This window comes from Triticum dicoccoides, chromosome 7A (genome assembly GCF_002162155.2).
Source record: "Triticum dicoccoides isolate Atlit2015 ecotype Zavitan chromosome 7A, WEW_v2.0, whole genome shotgun sequence".
Taxonomy (NCBI): Eukaryota; Viridiplantae; Streptophyta; class Magnoliopsida; order Poales; family Poaceae; genus Triticum; species Triticum dicoccoides.
In genome coordinates, this window is record NC_041392.1 from 699,664,952 (window position 1) to 699,681,515 (window position 16,564).

Genomic DNA, 16,564 nt, shown 5'->3' on the forward strand with positions numbered 1-16,564 from the left:
CCTCCCCCTCGTCTCCCTCACCCGCCGCCACCACACAACACACACACACAAGCACGCACGCACGCATCGTGCCGGGGAGAGGATCTCCCCGCGCCCGATCCCCTCGCGTGCATCGGCGCCTTCGCCTCGCCGTCCTCCTCGTCGCCGCCTCTCCGGCTCGCCTTCCCCCTCGCCCCTCTTCCCCGACCCGATCTGGATCGGGAAGGGGCAACAAGCCCGACGCCCTTGGACATCGGCGCCGTCGCTGTGTGCCGCACCGCCACCGCCCGGAGACCTCGCCGCCTCGACCTCTCCCCCGTAGTCGACCCCGCCACCATCGCCGACCCGTCCTCGTCCTCCCCGAACGGCCTCCACGAGCCCGCGCCATCTCGCCGGCCTGCCTCCTCTACCTCGCCGGCGCCCTTCCCCATCGGCCTGCACCCGCTCCGTCGACGCCGTCCCCGTCACCCCCTCGACCACCGCTGCCCAGACCCTACGCCCGCGGTGAGGACACCGATCCTCCTCTCTCCCCCTGCCCCCGCGCCATCTGGGCCTCCCCTGCTCGCCACGCTCGGGCGCCACCGTGCACAGGCGCTCGCCAGCAGCCCCTTCGCTCGCGTACACCCGCACCGCCGGTTTTGTAGCTAGCCGCCGCGGAACCCGCCCTCCTTCGCTCACCTCGCGTGCGCCCGCCGGCGCCTGCGCGAGCCCCGTCTCCCTGATGCGTGCTCGCCGCCCAGCCACGACCGTCCACGGCCACCTCCACCCGCGCCCGACTTTGGCAACCGCTGTACCTGGCCTACTCCCCGCGCCAGCCGCGGCCTCGCCTGGTGCCGTCCTTGGCCGGCGGCACCCTGCTGCTGGCCTGGGCAATGCGCCCCGATGGGCTGGCGCCCGTTACCCGAATCTGCCCGAACCAGCACGCCTGATCTAGTGGCCTATGGGCCACTGACAGCCGGGGCCCCAGCCCCAGAACGTTAAAAAAAAGAGAGTAAATAAAAATAATAGATAAATAAATAAATAATAAAAAAATAATTAATTAACTTAATTAATTCTGATTAAATTAACTAATTAAGGTTAATTAACCTAATTAACTACTGTTAATTAGCTAAATTAATTAATATGACAGTGGGGCCCACCCCCCTAATTAATTTTGATTAGATTAATTAAACTGGTTAATTAACATGTGTCACTGACCAGTGGGACCCACTGGTCAGGTTGACCAGTCAACCCTGTTGACTGCTGACGTCAGCATGACATCATGCTGATGTCATAAATACATTTTCGAATTAAGTTAAATAATTAATTAAATTCCAGAAATTATTAAAATCTTTAGAAAATCATATCTTTTAATCCGTAACTCGGATTAAATTATTTTCAACATGAAAGTTGCTCAGAACGACGACCCGCAACATTTCCCCTCCGGTTCATCTGTCTGAAAACACGGAACACCGGGGATACTTTCCCGGATGTTTCCCCCCTTCACCGGTATCACCTCATACCGCGTTAGAACACGTCTAGCTCTGCTTGTTGTCCTGTTATGCACTTGCTTGCTATGTATTTACTGTTTCTCCCCCCTCTTCTCTCCGGTAGACCCCGTGACGATGCTGATGCCCCTGTGGTCGACTACGTCACCGACGACCCCTCCTTGTCTGAGCAACCAGGCAAGCCCCCCCTTTGATCACCAGATATCGCCTACTCTTCTCTATACTGCTTGCATTAGAGTAGTGTAGCATGTTACTGCTTTCCGTTAATCCTATTCTGATGCATAGCCTGTCATTGCTGCTACAGTCATTGATACCTTACCCGCAATCCTAAATGCTTAGTATAGGATGCTAGTGTTCCACCAGTGGCCCTACACTCTTGTCCGTCTGCCATGCTATACTACTGGGCTGTGATCACTTCGGGAGGTGATCACGGGCATATACTATATACTTTACACTGTTACATTACCTGTGATACTGTTCGGAGTTGGGGGCTGAAGGGGCAGGTGGCTCCATCCCGGTAGAGGTGGGCCTGGGTTCCCGACGGCCCCCGACTGTTACTTTGTGGCGGAGCGGCAGGGCAGGTTGAGACCACCTAGGAGACAGGTGGGCCTGGCCCTGTTCGGCGTTCGCGGATACTTAACACGCTTAACGAGATCTTGGTATTTGATCTGAGTTGGCTACGAGCCTATACGCACTAACCATCTACGCGGGAGTAGTTATGGGTATCCCGACGTCGTGGTATCAGCCGAAGCACTTCAGACGTCAGCGACGGAGCGGCGCGCGCCGAATTGGACTGGAACGCCACTAGGCTAGGTCTGCTTTCGGCCGCCCACGCAACGTGCAGGTGTGCTCAGGGCGATGGGCCCAGACCCCTGCGCGCTTAGGTTTAGACCGGCGTGCTGGCCTCTCTGTTTTGCCTAGGTGGGGCTGCGACGTGTTGATCTTCCGAGGCCGGGCATGACCCAGGAAAGTGTGTCCGGCCAAATGGGATCAAGCGTGTTGGGTAAGTTGGTGCACCCCTGCAGGGAAGTTAATCTATTCGAATAGCCGTGATCTTAGGTAACAGGACGACTTGGAGTTGTACCTTGACCTTATGACAACTAGAACCGGATACTTAATAAAACACACCCTTCCAAGTGCCAGATACAACCCGGTGATCGCTTTTCTACAGGGCGACGAGGAGAGGATCGCCGGGTAGGATTATGCTATGCGATGCTACTGGAGATGCTACTTGGAGATGCTACTTGGAGATGCTATTTGGAGGACTTCAGTCTACTCTCTTCTACATGCTGTAAGACGGAGGCTGCCAGAAGCGTAGTCTTCGATAGGACTAGCTATCCCCCTTTTATTCTGGCATTCTGCAGTTCAGTCCACCGATATGGCCTCCTTACACATATACCCATGCATATGTAGTGTAGTTCCTTGCTTGCGAGTACTTTGGATGAGTACTCACGGTTGCTTTCTCCCCCTTTTCCCCCTTTCCTTTCTATCTGGTTGTCGCAACCAGATGCTGGAGTCCAGGAGCCAGACGCCACCGTCGACGATGATTCCTACTACACTGGAGGTGCCTCCTACTACGTGCAGCCCGCTGGCGACGTCCAGGAGTAGTTAGGAGGATCCCAGGCAGGAGGCCTGCGCCTCTTTTGATCTGTAGTCCAGTTTGTGCTAGCCACCTTATTGCAACTTGTTTAACTTATGTCTGTACTCAGATATTGTTGCTTCCGCTGACTCGTCTATGATCGAGCACTTGTATTCCAGCCCTCGAGGCCCCTGGCTTGTATTATGATGCTTGTATGACTTAATTTATTTGTAGAGTTGTGTTGTGATATCTTCCCGTGAGTCCCTGATCTTGATCGTACACATTTGCGTGCATGATTAGTGTACGATTGAATCGGGGGCGTCACAGTGTTGTCTATGTATCCACACATGTATCTGAGTTTCCTATCAATACAATTCTAGCATGGATAATAAATGATTATCATGAACAAGGAAATATAATAATAACCAATTTATTATTGCCTCTAGGGCATATTTCCAACAGTCTCCCACTTGCACTAGAGTCAATAATCCAGTTCACATCGATATGTGATTAACACTCAAGGTCACATCCCCATGTGACTAACACCCAAAGAGTTCTGGGTTTGATCATGTTATGCTTGTGAGAGAGGTTTCAGTCAACGGGTCTGCAACATTCAGATCCGTATGTACTTCGCAAATTTCTATGTCATCTTGTAGATGCTACATTTGGAGCCATTTCAAATAACTGTTCTACTTGGAGCTATTCTAAATTGTTGCTCCATTATACATATCCGGTATCTCTACTCAGAGCTATCCGGATAGGTGTTAAGCTTGCATCGGCGTAACTCTTTACGTCGAACTCTTTATCACCTCCATAACCGAGAAACATATCCTTATTCCTCTAAGGGTAATTTAGACCACTATCTGGTGATCTACTCCTAGATTACCTTTGTACCCTCTTGCCAGATATGTGGCAAGGCACACATCAGGTGCGGTACTCAGTATGGCATACCGTATAGAGCCTATGACAAAAGCATAGGGGACGACCTTCGTCCTTCCTCTTTCTTCTGCCGTGGTCGAGCTTTAAGTCTTAACTCCATACCTTACAACTCAGGCAAGAACTCCTTCTTTGACTGATCCATCTTGAACACCTTCAAGATCATGTCAAGGTATGTGCTCATTTGAAAGTACCATTAAGCGTTTTGATCTATCCTTATAGATCTTGATGCTCAATGTTCAAGTAGCTTAATCCAGGCTTTCCATTGAAAAACACTTTCCAAATAACCCTATATGCTTTCCAGAAATTCTACGTCATTTCTGATCAACAATATGTCAACAACATATATTCATCAGAAATTCTATAGTGCTCCCACTCACTTCTTTGGAAATACAAGTTTCTCATAAACTTTGTGTACACCCAAAATCTTTGATCATCTCATCAAAGCATACATTCCAACTCCGAGATGCTTACTCCAGTCCTTAGAAGGATTGCTGGAGCTTTGCATACTTATTAGCATCTTTCAGGATTGACAAAACCTTCCGGTTGTATCACATACAACCTTTCCTCAAGAAAATCGTCGAGGAAACAATGTTTTGACATCCTATCTGCAAGATTTCATAAATTATGCAGTAATCGCTAATATAATTCCAACAGACTCTTAGCATCGCTACGAGTGAGAAAGTCTCATCGTAGTCAACTCCTTGAACTTGTCGGAAAACATCTTAACGACAAGTCGAGCTTTCTTAATGGTGATACTTACCATCATTGTCTGTCTTCCTTTTAAAATCCATATGCACCTAACAGCCTTACGACCATCAAGTAGTTCTTCCAAAGTCTACACTTTGTTTTCATATATGGATCCTCTCTCGGATTATATGGCCTCGAGCCATTTTGGAATCCAGGCCCACCATCACTTCTCCATAGCTCGTAGGTTCATTGTTGTCTAGCAACATGACTTCCAAGACAGGATTACGTACCAATCTGAAGTAGTACGCATCCTTGTCATCCCACGAGGTTTGGTAGTGACTTGATCTGAAGTTTCATGATCACTATCATAAGCTTCCAGTTCAATTGGTGTAGGTGCCACAGGAACAACTCCCTGTGCCCTGCCACACACTAGTTGAAGAGACGGTTCAATAACCTCATCAAGTCTCCACCATCCTCCCACTCAATTCTTTCGAGAGAAACTTTTCCTCGAGAAAGGACCCGATTCTAGAAACAATCCCTTATTGCTTTCGGATCTGAGACAGGAGGTATACCCAACTGTTTTGGGTGTCCTATGAAGATGCATTTATCCTCTTTGGGTTCGAGCTTATCAGCCTGAAACTTTTTCACATAAGCCTCGCAGCCCCAAACTTTTAAGAAATGACAGCTTAGGTTTCTCTAAACCATAGTTCATACGGTGTCATCTCATCGGAATTACGTGGTGCCCTATTTAAAGTGAATGTGGTTGTCTCTAATGCCTAACCCATAAACTATCGTGGTAATTCGATAAGAGACATCATGGTATGCATCATATCCAATAGGGTGCAGTTATGATGTTCGGACACACCATCACACTATGGTGTTCCAGGCTGTATTAGTTGTGAAACAATTTCCATAATGTCTTAATTCTGTGCCAAACTCGTAATTCAGATATTCATCTCTATGATCATATCATAGATATTTTATCCTCTTGTCACGACGATCTTTCAACTTCACCCTGAAATTACTTGAACCTTTCAATAATTCAGACTCGTGATTCATCAAGTAAATATACTCAACATCTACTCAAATCATCTGTGAAGTAAGAACATAACGATATCCACTACACGCCTCAGCACTCATTGGACTGCACACATCAAGATGTATTACTTCCAACAAGTTGCTTTCTTGTTCCATCTTACTGAAAACGAGGCCTTTCAGTCATCTTGCTCATGTGGTATGATTTGCATGTCTCAAGTGATTCAAAATCAAGCGAGTCCAAAGATCCATCAACATAGAGCTTCTTCATGCGTTTTATACCATCATGACTAAATTGCAGTGCCACAAGTATGTGGTACTATCATTACTATCTTATATCTTTTGGCATGAACATGTGTATCACTACGATCGAGATTCAATAAACCATTCATTTTAGGTGCAAGACCATTGAAGGTATTATTCAAATAAACAGAGTAACCATTATTCTCCTTAAATGAATAACCGTATTGCGATAGACATAATCCAATCATGTCTATGCTCAACGCAAACACCAATCTCGATGGTAGAGGGAGCGTTCGATGCTTGATCACATCAAGCTTGGGAAATACTTCCAACACATATCGCCAGCTCACCTTTAGCTAGTCTCCGTTTACTCCGCAGCCTTTTATTTCGAGTTACTAACACTTAGCAACCGAACCGGTATCTAATACCATGGTGCTGCTAGGAGTACTAGTAAAGTACACATTAACACAATGTATATCCAATATACTTCCATCTACCTTGCCAGCCCTCTCGTCTACCAAGTATCTAGGGTAATTCTGCTCCAGTGGTTGTTCCCCTTATTACAGAAGCACTTAGTCTCGGGTTTGGGTTCAACCTTGGGTTTCTTCACTAGAGAAGCAGCTAATTTGCCGTTTCATGAAGTATCCCTTCTTGCCCTTGCCCTTCTTGAAACTAGTGGTTCCACCAACCATCAACAATTGATGCTCCTTCTTGATTTCTACTTTTGTGGTGTCAAACATCGCGATTATCTCAAGGATCATCATATATGTCCCTGATATATTATAGTTCATCATGAAGCTCTAGCAGCTTGGTGGTAATGACTTCGGAGAAACATCACTATCTCATCTGGAAGATCAACTCCCACTCGATTCAAATGATTGTTGTACTCAGACAATCTGAGCACAAGCTCAACAATTGAGCTTTTCTCCCTTAGTTTGCAGGCTAAGAAAATCGTCGGAGGTCTTATACCTCTTGACGTGGGCACGAGCCTGAAATCCCAATTTCAGCCCTCGAAACATCTCATATGTTTCGCGACGTTTCAAAACATCTTCGGTGCCTCAACTCTAAACCGTTTAACTGAACTATCACGTAGTTATCAAAATGTGCATGTCAGATGTTCGCAACATCCACAGACGACGTTCGAGGTTCAGCACACTGAGCGGTGCATTAAGGACATAAGCCTTCTATGAAGCAATGAGGACAACCCTCAGTTTACGGACCTAGTCCGCATAATTGCTACTATCAACTTTCAACTAAATTTTCTCTAGGACCATATCTAAACAGTAGAACTAAAGCGCGAGCCACGACATAATTTGCGAAGACCTTTTGACTATGTTCAGGATAATTAAGTTCATCTTATGAACTCCCACTCAGATAGACATCCCTCTAGTCATCTAAGTGATTACATGATCCGAGTCAACTAGGCCGTGTCCAATCATCACGTGAGACGGACTAGTCATCATCGGTGAACATCTTCATGTTGATCGTATCTACCATACGACTCATGCTCGACCTTTCGGTCTTCCGTGTTCCGAGGCCATGTCTGTACATGCTAGGCTCGTCAAGTCAACCTAAGTGTTTCGCATGTGTCCCGAGGCCATGTCTGTACATGCTAGGCTCGTCAACACCTGTTGTATTCGAACATTAGAATCTATCACACCCGATCATCACGTGGTGCTTCGAAACAACGAACCTTCGCAACGGTGCACAGTTAGGGGGAACACTTTCTTGAAATCTTAATGAGGGTTCATCTTATTTACTACCGTCGTTCTAAGCAAATAAGATGCAAAAACATGATAAACATCACATGCAATCAAAAAGTGACATGATATGGCCAATATCATTTTGCTCCTTTTGATCTCCATCTTCGGGGCTCCATGATCATCGTTATCACCGGCATGACACCATGATCTCCATCATCATGATCTCCATCATCATGATCTCCATCATCGTGTCTTCATGAAGTTGTCTCGCCAACTATTACTTCTACTACTACAGCTAACGGTTAGCAATAAAGTAAAGTAATTACATGACGTTTATATTGACACGCAGGTCATAAATAAATTAAGACAACTCCTATGGCTCCTGGCGGTTGTCATACTCATCGACATGCAAGTCGTGATTCCTATTACAAGAACATGATCATCTCATACATCACATATGTCATTCATCACATCCTTTGGCCATATCACATCACAAAACACTTGCTGCAAAAACAAGTTAGACGTGCTCTAATTGTTGTTGCAAGTTTTTACGTGGCTGCTATAGGTTTCTAGCAAGAACGTTTCTTACCTATGCCAAAACCACAACGTGAATTGCCAATTTCTATTTACCCTTCATAAGGACCCTGTTCATCGAATCCGATCCGACTAAAGTGGGAGAGACAGACACCCGCCAGCCACCTTATGCAACTAGCGCATGTCAGTCTGTGGAACCGGTCTCACGTAAGCGTACGTGTAAGGTTGGTCCGGGCCGCTTCATCCCACGATGCCGCCGAATCAAGATAAGACTAGTAACGGCAAGATAATTGACAATATCGACGCCCACAACTACTCTGTGTTCTACTCATGCATAGTAACTACGCATAGACCTAGCTCATGATGCCACTGTTGGGGAACGTAGCAGAAATTCAAAATTTTCTATGCATCACCAAGATCAATCTATGGAGTAATCTAGCAACGAGGGGAAGGAGAGTGCATCTACATACCCTTGTAGATCACTAAGCGGAAGCGTTCAAGTGAACGGGGTTGATGGAGTCGTACTCGTCGTGATCCAAATCACCGATGATCCTAGTGCCGAACGGACGGCACCTCCGTGTTCAACACACGTACAACCCGGTGACGTCTCCTACGCCTTGATCCAGCAAGGGGAGAAGGAGAGGTTGGGGAAGACTCCATCCAGCAGCAGCACGACGACGTGGTGGTGGTGAAGGAGCGCGGGACTCCAGCAGGGCTTCGCCAAGCACTACGAGAGACGAGGAGGGAGAGGGGTAGGGATGCGCCAACAGGGAGAGCAAATCACATGTGTTGGGCAGCCCCAAACCTCAAGTATATATAGGGGGAGGGGAGGGGCTGCGCCCCCACCTAGGGTTCCCTCCCTAGGGGTGGCGGCCAGCCCTAAATCCCATCTAGGGGGCGGCCAAGGGGGGAGAGAGGGGGCGCACCACTAGGTGGGCCTTAGGCCCATCTGAGCCTAGGGTTTGCCCCCTTCCCCTCTTGGAGGCGCCTTGGGCCTTGGTGGGAGGCGCCCTAGCCCACCTAGGGGCTGGTCCCTTCCCACTATTGGCCCATGTAGGCCTCCGGGGCTGGTGGCCCCACCTGGTGGACCCCCGGACCCCTCCGGTGGTCCCGGTACACTACCGGTGATGCCCGGAACCCTTCCGGTGGCCAAAACCATACTTCCTATATATCAATCTTTACCTCTGGACCATTCCGGAACTCCTCGTGATGTCCGAGATCTCATTCGGGACTCCGAACAACATTCGGTAACCGCGTACATACTTTCCCTATAACCCTAGCGTCATCGAACCTTAAGTGTGTAGACCCTACGGGTTCGGGAACCATGCAGACATGACCGAGATGTTCTCCGGTCAATAACCAACAGCGGGATCTGGATACCCATGTTGGCTCCCAGATGCTCCACGATGATCTCATCGGATGAACCACGATGTCAAGGACTTAATCAATCCCGTATACAATTCCCTTTGTCTAGCGGTACGATACTTGCCCGAGATTCGATCGTCGGTATCCCGATACCTTGTTCAATCTCGTTACCGGCAAGTCTCTTTACTCGTTCCGTAACACATCATCCTGTGATCAACTCCTTGATCACATTGTGCACATTATGATGATGTCCTACCGAGTGGGCCCAGAGATACCTCTCCGTTTACACAGAGTGACAAATCCCAGTCTCGATTCGTGCCAACCCAACAAACACTTTCGGAGATACCTGTAGTGTACCTTTATAGCCACCCAGTTACGTTGTGACGTTTGGCACACCCAAAGCACTCCTACGGTATCCGGGAATTGCACAATCTCATGGTCTAAGGAAATGATACTTGACATTAGAAAAGCTTTAGCATATGAACTACATGATCTTGTGCTAGGCTTAGGATTGGGTCTTGTCCATCACATCATTCTCCTAATGATGTGATCCCGTTATCAACGAAATCCAATGTCCATGGTCAGGAAACCGTAACCATCTATTGATCAACGAGCTAGTCAACTAGAGGCTTACTAGGGACATGGTGTTGTCTATGTATCCACACATGTATCTGAGTTTCCTATCAATACAATTCTAGCATGGATAATAAACGATTATCATGAACAAGGAAATATAATAATAACCAATTTATTATTGCCTCTAGGGCATATTTCCAACACTTGCTCCTTTATATACAGGGGCAGGGGAACCCTAGGACACACAAGTTGATTGTTTCCAGCCGCGTGCGGTGCCCTCCTCCACCATAATCCACCTCGGTCATATCGTAGCGGTGCTTAGGCGAAGCCCTGTTCCGGTAGCATCATCATCACCGTCATCACATCGTCGTGCTGACGAAGCTCTCCCTCGACACTCTGCTGGATCGTGAGTTCGTGGGACGTCACCGAGCCGAACGTATGCAGATCATAGAGGTGTCGTACTTTCGGTACTAGGATCGGTCGATCGTGAAGATGTATGACTACATCAAATGCATTGTCATAATGCTTCCGCTTACGGTCTACGAGGGTACGTAGACAACACTCTCCCCTCTCGTTGCTATGCATCACCATGATCTTGCGTGTGCGGTGGATTTTTTTTGAAATTATTGCAGTTCCCCAACAATATTCGCTCCGATATTGCCACTAATGACTAATGAATGCAAATGATTCCACAAATCCCTTTTTAATATTTTCCATAGGAAATGGGCTAAAAAGGGAAGATATCACGTGGGAGAAAGGAAAGGAAGGAAAATGGAGAAGAAATAAATCATCAGGAGGCGTCAGAAGGCCTCCAGAGCAAAAGACGACGTTCCATGCGACCGCACGTGCTCGCATGAGCGGTCATTTGGCATGGAGACCGAGGCATGCCGTCCACCTGAATAACTTTTATTAAGGGGACCCTGTCGAAATGTCAACAGAACGAGCAGAGGAGGAGCATCCAACCCAGCCACAACCCATTCATCATCATCTCCATCCACAAACCCTAGCCGCTGCCATTTTCACCTCCATAGTCATATCAACCACCATAGCCCTCTCTCACCTAGTTCATACTTGTAATCGTGCATCGCACAAGGCATCCATTGTAAGACATATTGCAATCAATCAAACTCAAGAGGTGTTCTTCAATGATTTCTTCTTGTGATCTATCTCCATGTGTGAGTAGGCTGGTAAGGTATGGGGTGAGACATGAGCCTTGCAACCCTAGGTATTTGGTGAAGGGATCAATGGAAGTCTTTGATACAACGTCTTGTATGTGTAAATAAAATTGCATCGTGAAGTATCTTTTGTCTTGTCTGCGATCTTCATCCCTGCATGTAACCATCATCATGGAGATCGAGCACCGGTGAGGTTAGGAGCAAGGGGACCGTGAAGTGTTATACCAAACACCGGTGACAGTAAGGTTTAGTAGGGTAACATGGATCATATCCTTGGGGATTCATGAGGTGTAGTCATTGAACCCCAAAGCTTTTGTCTGACATTATTATCTTAATTATCGGGGCAACCCCGCAAGATAGATAGGGCCTTCGGTAGGACAACTGATTCTTGATGCAGGACTCGCGCCAGTCAGGATGTTATTTGGATACATCCCCCATTCCAAACGAAGCAAGCACCTCTTAATGGGTGACTTCCCAAGCACGGGCTAATATCATTTTTTATCCCAACACTAATACATGGTTGTAAGCATTAAGATCCCATTGTACCTTCTTTTTATTATAAGTGTTTGAACCACTATTTGCTTGTTGATCTGATCAAAAGCTGGATTTGACACTTTGGCAAAAGCTTGCTAGAGACCATCGCTTCAAGAGAATCTTCCTCTCATGGGTTCGATAACCCAGTGTCACCTCTGATGAGATAGGTGTGGGATACTTTTTTCTAGTTCCAATACCGGATCAATAAAAAGGAGATATCAAGCCCTTTTTCTGGCGCCGTTGCCGGGGAGGAGTTTACTATTCCTAGTCTTTGTGTTTAGAGTCTTCGTTGAAGTTAATTTTCAGTTTTTGTCTTCACTTTTTCAGTTTTAGTTTTATTTTATTGCAAGTCTTGTGAGTAGAAAAATTCAAAAAGTTACTATGGCTCATAATCTTGGGAGTTTTGCTACTTCTAGCAATAATTTTATGCGTGAACCAATAGCACAACCTGATGTTGCAGCTGCAGAATATGAGATCAAACCAAAATTGTTTCCATGGTTCAACAGGACCAATTTGGGGGCTCTACTTTTAAGGATGCAGGTATGCATTTATAGATTTGAGTTCCTAGCGGCGAGAGCTTTTGAACAATGCAATCTTGAATACATATGAGGTACTTTAAATTTAATCGTTTCAATCATATTTATATTACCTTCAATATGTGTTAAATAATGAAAATTCTGATATCATTTGTTTGAAATGGTGAAAATATTTAAATAACTTTGTTTAAATAGTGAATCTGCCAAAATCACTTTGTCAAAACAATTTCTTTATTTAGAAAGTGCATTTCAATTATTAAAAAAGAATAGTGATATAAACAATTGCATTATTTCAAAAAAGTGATTTCAGTTAGTTTAATTTCATACTTTAGTATTTGAAATTGGACGTTTGAAAAGAATTGAAATGGACCTTTGAAATAATTGAAATGTTTCTTCTGAAATGATTGAAATGACCCTTGACATAAATCGAAATGGAAATTTTGAAATAATTGAAACGGGGCTTCCAAAATAATTGAAATGGTCCTTCTTGAAATAATTGAAATCTATCTTTTGAAATAATTGAAATATATCTTTTAAAACAATTGGAATCAATCTTTTGAAATTATTGAAATTGGCAGGTTGATACCATTGAAATGGGTGTTTTGAAAAAGATTAAAATTGGTATTTTGAAATAATTGTAATGAGACATTTGATTTATTTTTTAAAATGAGATCTTTGAAATCCATTTTTTGAATTAATGAAACAATCAAAATCCCTTTTGAAACAGTAGAACAATGTATTATTTATGAAAGCTCATGTCAAACATAACCGAAACAGTAAAGTCAAAATCGAGAGCTCCTCCTTGGCGCCTTCAGCGCCCGCTAGCGAACCCAGCGCCCACTGCGTCGTTTGCATGGGCTTGGCCCAGCAACGCGCGCTGGCTCGCGCTCCCACTCTCGATCGCTGGCTCACGCACGCTCGCTTGTTTTTTTTCTTTCCCCAAAAAATGCTACATTATGTCATGATTTTCTTAGAACAAACCAAACCGGGTTGCTATAGTACATACTCTTGTTCTTAGGAAAATGTTCATCGAATTTGAAAAAAGTTCATCGAAATATGAAAAAAAGTTCATCGAATATGAAAAAAGTTCATTGAATTCAAAAAAAAGTTTATTGAATTTGAAAAGAAGTTCATCAAATTTGCAAAAAGTTCATCGAATTTGAAAAAAATATCATCGATTTTGAAAAGGTTCATTGAATATGAAAAAAAGTTCATCGAATTTGAAAAAAGTTCATCGAATTTGAAAAAAGTTCATTGAATATGAAAAAAAGTTCATCAAATTTGAAAGAAGTTCATCAAATTTGAAAAAAGTTCATTGAATTCAAAAACAAGTTTATCGATTTTTGAAAAAAGTTTATTGAATATGAAAAAAGTTCATCGAATTTGAAAAAAAGTTCATCGATTTGAAAAATGTTCATTGAATATGAAAAAATATTCATCGAATTTGAAAAAAGTTCATCGAATATAAAAAGAGTTAATCGAATTTGAAAAAGAGTTCATCCATTTGCAGAAAAAAACATGAAGAAAGAAATTTTCTCGAATTTTAAAAAAGGGAAAAAGGAAATGGAGAAATGAAAGGGGACACAAGAAAGGAAAGAAACGATGTGTGTTGTCTCAGTGGGTTCGGTGGCGCGTTGGTTGTCGCGGCCCCCCTCGATGCAGGAGGTCGCTGGTTCGGGGGTGTGCGCCCGATTGCAGGAACAACTAAATCGGACGCTTAAGGTGCGAAATAGGATTTGGCGTCAAAATCAGCCGAATATGTCGACTGCATCTCTATGAAAGCATCGCGTTGGGCCTGAGTCTTGTCCAAGCGTCAGGGAAGCCCAGCTCTTGCCCAAAACCCGGAACGGCCATGTCGTCTGGCACCTTGAAATACCTCGGCTTGGCGCTCAAAGTAACCGCCTCACCCAACAGCTTTCTTTCTCCGCCTCTCACCGGCCGGCCGTAGCCCCAGCGAACCAAGAACGAACCTCTCCCTCGCCGTGTCTCCACCTCCAAGCGGCACAGCACCGGCGACCAATGGAGCAGTTCCACGACAGGCAGCACGTGCGGCTGCGGAGCCGCGGGCGCGGCAAGTACCTCCTCGCAGCCGACGACGGGGAGAGCGTCACCCTCTGCCAGCACCGCGCGACATTGAACGTGGCTTGGGCGGTGCACGTCTACCACGGCGCCAACGGCGTCGGCCCGTACCTGCTCCTCCACAGCGCAGCCTACGGCCGCTACCTCGCCGTCACGGACACGCCGCTGCCGCGCGGGCCGAGTCACTTCGGCGTCGAGCAGCGCGGCAACGACCAGCCCGGGGTGGGGCCCGTCATGTGGCAGGTCATCGCGGGCGGGGGCTTCCCGAACGACGTCCGGCTCCGCAACGCCGGCGGCCACTACCTCCGCGTCCACGGCAGCTTCCCCGCCGCGTTCTACTGGAGCGTCGAGCCCATCCCCGCCAGAGAGGGCCCGCCTCGCCTTCCACCACCGTTTCGGGTGAGTCCCGGCCGCTTCTTGTTCTTGATACCTCTCGAATTGCTTCTTGCCGTTCTTGCCATTGTTTACCAGCTCTGTTTTCGATCAGAAAGAAAATTCAGATTCCAGATAGCTTCTTTGATTTGATCTCCTCTTCATCAACATAACAATTCATGGTTCTTTGGTGCAGGAGGTGCCTCCGGCGTGGCGGCTGATCCGGTTCCGGCTCTACACCGACGACGGCTGGTCCCAGTTCCAGTTCCAGGGGAGCTCAGCTGCGTGTACAACCTGAGGAAGGACCTGGCCATGCGCCTCCACCTGCCGCTACCCCGGCGCCACGCCTTCGTCATGTGCGTGCGAGCGGGCCGCTACGGGAGGCTGACCCCGCTCGTCGTCGACCTGCCCCACGGCGGCTCCGGCGAAACCCTCGAGGTCGTCGTCATGCTGTCCGGGACCCCTGGTGAGAGCCTCTCTCCACGACTTGCTGAATTTGTTATGCACAATGTGCAGATCTGATCTGTCCTCCCCCACGGTTTGTTAGGCATTGGGATTCCTCAGAAACTTGCTATAGTCTTGTAGAAACTAGTAGAAACTCTGAAGACAGTGGTAAAAGATGGTCTGAACTCTGAAGCTAGTAGAAACTACTGTTCCCCCCATTTCTTTTTCTTATTCCAGATAATTCAATTCCTCCATTTCTTAACACTTTGCTGCCAGTAGAAATTATGGACCTAAAAAGCCAAACCAAGTTCAGTCATCTCATTTCACCTTTGCAGATATTACACTAAGTTTCTTCTAGCCAATGAACAGAATTCAGGCTACAATGGACAGTGGACAGTGCATAAAAGCTTAGTTCCTTGCACATTTATATTGTTTTGGGTTTTGCATTCTTGATGCTGTCATTATAATCTTATTGACCATTGGTCTGCCACTTAACTTCCACATTATATATGCTGATTCAGCCTATGATGAGCTGCGGCACCCGGATGTCGACGCGGAGTAGAGAAATATCGGAGCTGGAGTATAGAGAGTTCACTTTTTCACAAGTTTCGCCGCCTCGGATACGATGGCAGCAGAAATTTTGCCTGTAGATAGATAGAATAGATATAGGTTGCCTTCTTCACAGTTCACCTCTTCAGAAGCGTCACCGCCATGGGCACGACAACATGAGAATTCAGAACAACGCCTTGAAAACCCAGCAGCTCGTGTGTTTCGGCTAGCTAAACTCGTTCCATTCTCCTGACAAGAGGAACCTGTCTGTTTTGCCCTAGCAGTTCTAAAGCTTCACAATCTTTTTTTCTGAACATCCTTATGTGCTTTACCCCTGAACCCGATTCTTACAAAAAGTAATCGTCAAATGGATTGAGCAATATTAGGTTGGTAACATTCAGGGATATTCAAACTTGTCCTTTCTTGAGCTCTAGCAATGGTTGCAACAGAGACAGTAGCTGGATAGTCAACCATAATCATATGCTTGCAAGTGTTTTTCGAATCATAACGGCATTGGCAGTTGGATGAGTTATCTGATTATTTCAGTCCTTGGTACGTCATTGGCAGTTGGACACAGCACAAGGTTACCTGCAGGCACTGGCAACTCGTGTGTTTCGGTCTTATTATTCCAGTCCTTGGTACTCAAGTCAAGTCAACCATAACCAAATTCTTGCCAGTTTTTTCCTTTCTTTTGATGGCGCTCATAGTTGGATGAGTTGTCGAGTACCCAACAATAATGATATCGATG